The sequence below is a fragment of the Nelusetta ayraudi genome, unplaced genomic scaffold (genome assembly GCF_046127955.1).
Source record: "Nelusetta ayraudi isolate G7.1 ecotype Tasmania unplaced genomic scaffold, CSIRO-AGI_Nayr_v1 ptg000130l, whole genome shotgun sequence".
NCBI classification, from domain to species: domain Eukaryota; kingdom Metazoa; phylum Chordata; class Actinopteri; order Tetraodontiformes; family Monacanthidae; genus Nelusetta; species Nelusetta ayraudi.
The window spans coordinates 1,720,036-1,730,000 of NW_027466180.1; the positions used below are offsets into that span (position 1 = coordinate 1,720,036).

At 48.1% G+C, this 9,965-nt stretch overlaps 1 long non-coding RNA gene across 1 annotated transcript in view; it reads left to right on the plus strand.

The window, feature by feature from the left end:
* The first annotated feature begins 6,975 nt into the window (after window positions 1–6,975).
* Window positions 6,976–9,965, plus strand: part of LOC142904637 (uncharacterized) — a 13,466-nt gene continuing 10,476 nt past the window's right edge. The window contains exons 1-3 of the long non-coding RNA XR_012929435.1: window positions 6,976–7,119; window positions 7,331–7,726; window positions 8,936–9,076. This is a non-coding gene — a long non-coding RNA (uncharacterized LOC142904637). The remainder of the gene's footprint in view (window positions 7,120–7,330; window positions 7,727–8,935; window positions 9,077–9,965) is intronic.

Below are 9,965 nucleotides of genomic sequence, written 5' to 3' on the forward strand. Positions count from 1 at the left end.
GTGGGGGGAGGGAGGCGGCGAGCGGCGTGGACGCAGTGAGAAATGTCACATGTGTGCGTCTCCTTCCGCCACCGCGAGCATCTTCAGCCCCGGCCAGCCAGGATTGGCTGCTGGCGCCGAGGGAGAGCTGCCTCATTGACTGGACTGGAGGTCGTCCAGCGTCCAGGTTTGTCACAGCACAACAGCTCACAGCAGCGACTCCAATGAGACAAGAAAAATCAAAGTAGCTCCATCATGGCAGGTGGGGAATCAGCTGTGGGGAGGGGGAGGAATCGTGTTCTTACTTTACAAAAAAGATGGAAAATATTTGTATTTAGATTGATGAGTTCAAAGCCATAGCTGTCATTTTTTTTTTTAATATTGAGTTTTGCTTCAGTTTTTAGCACTTTAGACACCCTTATCATGACAAACTGAGTGTGATGCTCATGCACATGCATACATTCATGGCTATGTTTATTGTAGTCTTTGCTCATCTTTACACGGTGGATAGATGGACCTCATGCAGTTACATGCGAGTCTTGGTCTTCATTTTTACATGTTTGTAACAGAGAGATTAAACTAATACTTCAGTATCGACAGTGTGATTGGACACATTAACTCCTGGACAGGAAACATTATTTGAGATGATGTGTGAGAAACTCCTCTCACCTGCACTGAGAGGTCCCATCAATTAAAGATACTATAGATAGATAGATAGATAGATAGATAGATACTTTATTGAAGTCTCTCTCGTTTTGAATGCAGTTCCATCTACCACCACTGGCTCTTCTTCTTCTGCATGTTATTGTTTCTAACTGGCTTCCATCTCCAAAGTGCCAATGCACCACTAGTTGCGTGGCCAACCAGGTGACTGTGCAGTCATGAGATACACTCTCTTTGTCTTGTCTGCACTGCAAATCATGTATCACTGCTTTCACGCCTCAGAACCACCGGTTGGCAGCATCACAGCAGTGAACTGGTCTGGACCTCCTCCAGCAGGTGCTGAGTGGTTCCCTGACAGGGCTGAGAGGAGGAAACTGAACTCTTGTCACTGAGGCTGGATCGTCTCCTCCTGTATTATGTGCGGCGGCGTTTGAAGTGGGGTGTCAGCGCCCGTCTTCCCTTTGAAGTCGCTGATGATGAAGAAGGAAAAAGAGAAACTCGACCCCGTCGTTTCTAAAAGCTGCTCTGAGCTTCTGCAAAAGGCTGCGAGTTGTTTGGATTGTGGCCAGAAGAAGATTGCTGAGATTACACTTAACCTGCTGACTGACCTGTCGTGTGATCTCTGTGGCCACGCCCCCTTTTACACCCGGTCTTTATTCCCCACCTGAGCGGGCCCTGGCTGGGACGGCTCCTCTGGGTGGGTACAGGAGGGGTCGCAGTTGAGTTCATCCTCCGGAGACGGGATCCTCCTGGTAACTCAACCCTTCAACTCCTCACTGTCTCGCCCCCAACAGGTCCTTTAATCCCGACGGAGGAGCGACCGAGCGACGGGAGCCTCCCGAAGTCAGCGCACGATGCTGTGGGTTTCTAGTGAGTGAGTGAGTGAGTGAGAGCGTTTGGCTCCCAGAGAGGATGGAGCTCCTCCATCTGGAAATGTGTCTGGAGTCAATCAAATCAAAGTTGACCCAAATTTGCTAGCACATTTGTTCTCTGGTGAGTATTTAAATTAACTCCCATCCATTGTGTTTAATGGAAAATAGTGCAGGCATGCTGGCGTTGTTCTAGAGTGGGAGGAGGAGGTGGAGGAGGAGGGGGAGGAGGAGGAGGAGGAGGAGGATTTGATCCAGTGTGTGCTAAATAATTCCGGCAGCTTGGTGAGAACAGTGCGGAATCGTCTTCAGTCACTATGAGCAGGTCCTCCTCAGTCTGGCCCATACGTGGAGCACTGTTCTTCTAGGCCACAGGTGGCGCCACCCAGCAACACGTCAGTGGCTGTAACCTAAAGAGCCCAAATGTTTTTTTTGACATTGACATAGCTGCTGTTGTTTCAGGAGCTGCCAGCTCAGCCCTATGAAAATATGATTTCATCCTTCTCCTCCTCACTCGGTCCTCGCCGAGGGTGGAGAGAGGCGGTGAGGGGGCGGGGCCAGACTGTGAGGGGGTGGGGCCAGGTTTGGATGGGGCGGAGCCAGGGACATTCCACAGTGGTGAAGCAGGCGAGAGATTACTGAGGGACCAGGAGGCCTTCAGCCGCAGACCGAGTTCTTCCCATCAGCCCAGGAAAGTTTCAGTCCGTAGACGTGTAAACAAGAGCCCCTGATGATGTCATCAACAAAATTCTGACCCCCTGGAGATTCACTCCAACTCTTATATGGTGTTTCTAAATTCCCCTCTGGTGTACATTACCTGTACATTACCTGGTGTACATCACCTAAAAAATAGCATGCAAGTGTCAACGTATCCTATAGGTTTTCTGACATTGACTCAGTGTCTTAGAACTAGAGTTGGACTTCTCCTTTCCATCTTCCAGTTCCATTTTGGAAATACCATGGGTGAAGCGATCAAGATGCATTTTTATATGAATTGCGCCAACACATGTGGGGCAAGTTTGACAAAAGAGCCTGATGGCAGATGAAATGAATAGTTGTGTTGGGTTTCCTCACAGATCAGGCATAATATTCCTTTGCACTGGTTCACAGTGTGCAGGAAAATATCAGACCGAGCCAGTTGTGTGGATGGGAAAAGGACTCTATGGTTGGCTTTGCTTCTTAGTTTTTCTTTCTTTCTGCAGCAGCGTGATGGAATCAAACTGGGCAAAGTGCATCACGTCAATCCGCTGAACATTAAACGGCCCGGAGTTGGAAAACCTCCTACAGAGCCGGCGTGGACGACCCACCACAAACCAGTCTTGACTGTCGGGGGGGCGGCTGTCTGGAATCACTTCGTCCCTCTGCTCATTTGTCTCCATCCATCCATCCGTCCGACCATCCTTCTTGGGAGCGAGTCCTTCCTGCACCCTGCTGGCATCCACACTTCACACCCACTTTAGCTGGGGATCACCTTCCCCACCGCCATCACTTCCAGGTCTGACAGTCAGCCGGAGTTCACACGGGGTAAATATATCAACCTCACAATTTGTCTGCCGCTGATTTTCTGTGTGTGTGTGTGTGTAAAAAGCCAGACTGGTGAGGTTTCCCGCTGTTACCAGATACGGCTGCCTGGTTGCAGATGGTCTGATTCCCTTTACAAATTGGTCTCCAGACCAGCGTAAGGATCCGATTGTGGCTGCCTGTTGGGGGGAAAAAAAACAAACTCTTTTACTGTCGTACGCTTTCATCGTACAATCCTTTGGACTTGTTCGCGGTGGTTGGCGGTGGTGTTCCTAGAAGGGTGTGAAGGGCTGCAGACGCCTTCACAGTTGAACCAAGTAGCGCATTTCTGAAGGAGGCAAGAAGCAACAACTCCCCTGTTTTTCCAATAGAATAAACTAGAATAGAATGCCTTTATTGTCACTATAGACATGTACAAGGAAGAGTTGTGTTTCTAACCACCCAATCAGTAAACCGCCTCTTTCTGTTTTCTGACTTGATCCCTCGAACTACTCAAAAGTGTCGTGGAATTCTAGTCCAGACAATGTCGACTCGCTCGGCTGTCGCTGTTGCTGCACACGTGTTTTGCATCAGGTTTTTTTTCTACCTTCTCTTCTCCTGGACGGGATGCGGCAGCCACTCGGTTTACCCTCAGGCTGCTGAGCGATCAGCTGAACGATGCTTCCAGGAAAGAAAAAAAGAGAAGCCACAGAAGAGATGGGCACATAATGACACAATTTGTTTCTGAAAGTTTGTCCGTTACCCTTTAAGTGATTATGTATCGTCCTCCGTCTGCAAAGAAAGAAAGACAAATGAACAGCAGCTAAAGGTCGACTGCTAATAAACTGTGCTGTCTTTACATTAGACCGGGCTGACATTATCCCCGAGGAGATGAATGTGCTTCTCATTGATCGGTGCCAGCGGCCCAGCAGACAGATGATTGGCTGCTCGTCTCTCACAAACCCAGCCAGTCTTCACAGACTCGAGTCCTCGCCACTTCACGGCCGTCGCCCACGGAAGAATGAAAACGCCCTTGAAGCGATCCGGCCCGGATCCCTCCGGCCGCCCGCTGAACTGCTGCTGATAATAATGACCAACATTATTTATGCAAATGTAATTAGGGGCCGACGGGAACACGATCGGCGAGCGCAGGGCGCCGCTGGAAACTCACCAGGCTCCAAACATTCAATTAAAATATTGAATTCCACCCGATTTAATCTGAGCGTCATAAATAAGGCAGCGGGGGTGACAGGGTGTGTGTGTGTGGGTTGGGGGGGGGGGTGAAGTTTCACCACCGACGTTCCACTCAGAGACGTTTTTGAGGGCGAGAGAGAGAGAGATGGAGATGGAGCCTGACAGGAGATCCTGGTGTCTTCTGAGGTTGTGTTTCCTCGGCAGGTCTGAGGTGGAGCAACACAACAACTGGTGCGTGACTTGATGTCTAATTAATGGGCCAAGACACACGTTGTTGCTGCCGCTGCAGGTGCTGCTGCTGCTGCAGGTGCTGCAGGTGCTGCTGCTGCTGCAGAGAAGCTGTGGAAGCACCTTGTTAGACTCCTTGATGGAACCGGAGGTGGAAAACAGATGTAAACACGTGAGGGACGGGGTGTAAAGTGTCAACAGAGGAGCCGAGTGTTGATCTTCCTCCAGGAGAGTCGATTCCACCGGAGCCTCAACAGCATCATCCCGACGATCAGGAGGTCAAAGTTGTCACACATTTGCTGAACCTTAATATCTCGATCTTCGAGATTCCTCCCAGGCAGCAGGGACGAGTATGAAGCGTTTCAAGAGACGTTGGACGAGTTCACGGCCACCTTCCGTTGCGTCCTTCCTTGCTTCCTTCCTTCCTTCCTTCAGAAACATTCCCACGAAGTGGAGACTCTGGAGGCTCCAATCGTCTGCAGCAAGCAGGCGCCGCCGTCCCAGTTTATCTTAATATCACATTAGAGATTCATCTCACGGGAGGAGAATTCACCGTCAGTGTTAACTTTATGTATTTAATGAACAAGACGGGGAGGTTTGCACTAATGCTCTGTTTTGTTCGCCGTCCCACTGCGCATTTTCTGCATAATATCAAACATGACCTGATTTTAGATTTTTTTTTTCTTTCCTCTGCATGTGTTGCTGTAAGGCCCCCAGTGGATCATCACTGCGTTTTGTCTCATTTCTTTTGTGTGTGTGTGTGTGTGTGTGTGAGTGTGTGTTGCATATAGAATTGGAGCACAATGTTGTGACGAGACTCAGTGTTTTGCTTCAGAAGCTGGAATTTCAGCTTGGGAGGTTTGACAAACTGCTCCAACGGTGATTTTTACCGTCACTGTGAGTTTTCCCTCTTTCATTGCCGTTGGGTAAAAGCTATAAAATTTAAAATGTTTTGTTTAGTTGGTATTAATATCCAGCAGCGATGTTTCGCTCTCCCTCTCCCTCGTCTGTTCCAACTCCATCTGGAACGTCTCGATGTGCGCAGTGAACTGATGCGCCCGCGAGAACAAAATTCTGCTCGAGACTTGGACGAGGAGGCAGAGCTGCATTTCTAATTTTGGCTTTTTTTTTTTATCCCAATGTTTCACCGTGGAATTGTCTTGTTTTTCCGTGAAACAGATGGAAACTGTTGGGACTTTTCACCGTAGAACTTTCCTTCCACTTCCACACACACACACACAAATAATACTGACCATCATCGTATCGTTTACGTGTGTTCTTTTTTTTTTCTTTTTTGCCATTAATCCAAAAGCGATGACACGGTGCTTGGGTTCTTGCTCGGCCTGTAACCTGAGCTAGTAAACCATGTGCCGCAGAGAAACATACACACAAAATGCTTTGTTCACCAAAAAAAAAAATCAAATCAAATCAAAAAAAAAATCTCGCAGCGTCTTAATTCCCCCTGCAGCTGTTTTCCAGAACCATCCAGACTTTATGAGTCACTGTAAAAATATTTTATCTGCACCATAAATACAGTCCGGGCCCTGATGTTAGCTTTGGTCAAGTGCTTATTTTGGATCATCCGCTGCTGCTTGGCAGGCTCAACTGGTTTTGGCTCATCCGTCTTCTTCGCTCTTTCACCTCGGAGTCCGTCGCCGCTCCAACAGTCTCTTTTTACTGGCAGCGAGCGCGGCGCTTATGTGAGACAGATTATTGTAAAGGCTTCCCCTCCGTAACCAAACGCTGTTATGTCACCGTGCGAGGAAGTCCCCATCCACGCAGCCGTGTTTTCATTGGCCGAGCGGCTCTTTCTTTTCTTTTTTCTTTCCTTGGCCAGAGATTCAGGCGACCGGTCTTTCATTTTCCCCGTTGTGCAGCTCCGCCACCCCCTGCTGCGTCCCGTGCTGTGCGCCGGAGGAGCTGCTGCTACTGTCCACCAGGACCAGACTGATGACCCTCCTCTCCAATAACAACATCGCTTGTCGCAAATGTTTTATTTATCCGACGGGACTTTAATCAGATACTGTTACACGTCTTCCTCTTGGCTGCCAGCATGGTTCGGGTTAGTTCCTCTTAGCTGCCAGCAGGGCCTTCCGAGGCTCCGAGGCTCCGAGCCTCCGGGGCTCCGGGGTGGCAGACGGCCTTTGTCTGCCTTTTATTTGCGGAGGTTGGCTGCTTTCGTGTTTTGCAGCGGCAACAGTGTTGATGTGGGTGACAGGTGCTGACTCCTGTGTCAGGGCTGAGGTGGCACCTCCTCACCCCCCCACCCTCGCCACCTCCTCACCGCTCCCCCCTGCCGCCGCAGCCCGAGGTGTCTGCGGAGGTTTGCGTCAACTGATGGGGTGAAAACCTTTTTACCCTTCACACACACACACACACACACACACACACACACACACACACACACACACACGCACGCACACCATACACACACTTGCATCATCAGGAGTGCTCACACCCACCCACCCACCCCACCTCCCCTCTTCATTAGCGCTCACGCTAACAGCAGGGTCTCGAGATGCTCTGAGAGCTCATAAGTTATTTCCTGATTAATTTCTCCATTTTTTTTTTTTTTTTTTTTACTTAGCGACGCAGCGCTAACATTAGCGTTGCGCATCTCGCTGCCGCTGCTGCGTAAGTGTCAGGAGGAGGCGACTTCCACCGGCTGCACCCCTGCCACTGCTCGGTGAGTATCAGCTGCTCTCAGCTCGACGTGTCGCCAGTTTGTTTTAATCAATCAACAACGTGAAGTTCCACGATCACACCTCCTGGGTTCTGAGCCAGTCTGTGGAAAAGTTGGATCCTGACTGGCACTTTTTTTGAGGAACACTTCCGGCAGAGCGAAAGCCATAGAAATTGGACTTACTTTTTTTTTTCTTTCCTTCCGTGGATGTCAGCACATTTCAGCGCTGGACGTCCACCAGACCTTCATCTTGCCCGAAAAAGAGAAGCAGCCTCAAACAGGAAGTGGCTGAAAGTCTGAAATGAAATAAATCACCTGCAACGACTGCAGCTGCAGCCCAGTGAAGAAATGACAAACTCAGGGGTGTGGGCCATAAAGGCTAGAATTCAATCAGCAAAAGTTCATAAACAACTCCCGTGTCAAAATGTGTAATACCTATTTCCAAATAAAGCCGTAAAAGTGAAGCCGAGCAGAGTTCATCAGAAGTGCAGCGACTCTTCTGGTCCTCCTCAGCCACCGTCCGGCTGCAGCTCCACACACTCTGCTGCGACCGTGTTCTCAACCTCAACATCTCCACATCTGCTTCTGTCTTCACCGTCGTCCCAAAAAGGTGATTTAGTCTCACCACCGTGTTCTCTCACGTCATGGCACCTTCTCCCATTTCTTCATTTAGACCGCTGAAGACACACGTATATGTGTGTATATATGTACTTAAGAGGCTGACGAGAACAGCGGACACAGTGATTCTCAGCTTCTCGGCTCAACTACTAGTCATGTGGGTTATAAACTATTGCAGGGGTTGATTTGATCATTTTTGACCTAATATGGGCGCAGGGGGCGGGACCTCAATCTCGAGGGTCGCGCTTCAAAATGCTGATTGAAGTCAGTTGTGCTCCAACATACACGCTGCTGACGCCCTGCCGGTGTGACACACACATTGAACTGTTGGTTCTAATCGACTGGACGGCGAAAAATGTAAATATGATTCAAATCAGCGTCTCAAAGTCGCTGCTTTCAGTGAGTCAAGTCCAATTCAGTGCCACTTGACACGCAGGTCAGGTTCCAACTATTTTCTTACATGTAAGGAATAAAATAAATAAACTTGAACGATGAATAAACTGTGAGAGTAAAACTTGATAAATAAATAAAACGTCTTTTCCTGCAGGTGTTCAAACAGCACCTGCAGGAAAGGATTTTGTATTTTTTATTATTGTTATTTTTAATTTTTTTTTTAAATCTAAAAGGCCATCATAGTTGAACTTCCTGTTTTCACTTACGGGTCCGTCTGACGTCCAACTGAAGTCAGAAAAGGGTGAATATCCTTCTGTCACTGCTATAATTGCTTCTGATTTCTGCTTTTAAACAAAGTTGAAATGGATTTTGACCACCAGCACTTGTTTGATATTACTGTCCATGAACGCCACTCACACATGTGCAGGTGTATGTTTAACATTTAGCCTTACATTAGGCTCCTGGCTCTGCTGAACCGCCCTGTGTGTGTGTGTGTGTGTGTGTGTGTGTGTGTGTGTGTGTGTGTGTGTCACAGTCAAGAAATTTGCTGACAATATTTATAGAAGCTTTAAATGATTTGTGACGCTGGTTTTAATGGTCACGCAGGTGACTAAATCTTTTTTATTTTAAATCATTATTATTATTTTTCCAGCTTATTCTCCACCTGAAAGATTTCCCATACATGCATGTATACATTTTTATTTTTTTGATTCCTTCCCCAGGACTGAGGTCTGCTGCCGCTGGCTGTGTTGTCACTACCTCCTCACTGTTTATTTACACTGTCTCTCTCTCACACATTCCTTCCCAGTGAGCCGAGGCCTCGGGCTGCCAGCCCGGGACGTCCCGTCCAGCCCCGCAGTCCAAGGCCACTGTCAACCCCTCGGCGGTTAGAAAAACCCTGCCGAGCCTCCCGGGGGCCCGGCTGGGAAACGGAGAAACACGCTGGCAGGTAAGATGGAAGATGGAAGTTTTCTGGGGGAGGACTTTTTTTTTTTTTTTTTTTTTTTTTTTTCTGCTTTGAAAGGAGGAGAGAAGTGAAGGGCCAAACTGTGTGTTTTCAATTAGGAGAGGAGGGGAAAAAAGTGACAGTCTGTGGTGGGTTTTCAGTTTGGCCACAGTAGTGAGCGATGAGATCAGATGAATTTGTCTTTTTGCTTTCTTTTATTTTATAATTTAAGGCGGGATTACTTTCTTTACTGCTGCGATGATTAGAGGTCCAAACTAGAATGTCTTTGCTATGTAGTCACTTCTAAGCACCATATTGTTCTGCCACTACATATATATATATATATCTACCCTATGAAATTAATGTCTTTTCTTTCATTCTCATGACTATTGACATTGCAGTTTCTCACTGAAGGCATCAAAACTATGTATGAACACACATGGAATTATGTAGGAGACAATAAAAGTGTAAAATAACTCAAACACATTTCATATTTAAATTCTTCAAAATAGCCGCCTTTCATAAAAAGCAGATTTAGAGTTATTTAGCGTGTTTTTCTTTGCTGCATAATTCCAAATATCTTGCTCATATATTTGATGTCTGCAGTAGAGGATGGATGGAGGCTGTATGGAGGCTGGAAGGAGGCTGGATGGAGGCTGGATGGAGGCTGGTTGTCAGTGGAGTGCGTGAGTCTGCAGGGCCGCCGCACTCATCCAGCCTCTTCACTGACGTGACTCCTGAACTCAGACGTCAAACACCCTCTCCACCTCCCTCAGCTTTCAGCCGTGGCTCCGCCCACTCTGCCCCCTTCACTCCTCCCATGCCCTCCCATGACAGAGTGTGTGTGTGTGTGTGTGTGTGTGTGTGTGTGTGTGTGTGTGTGTGTGTGTGC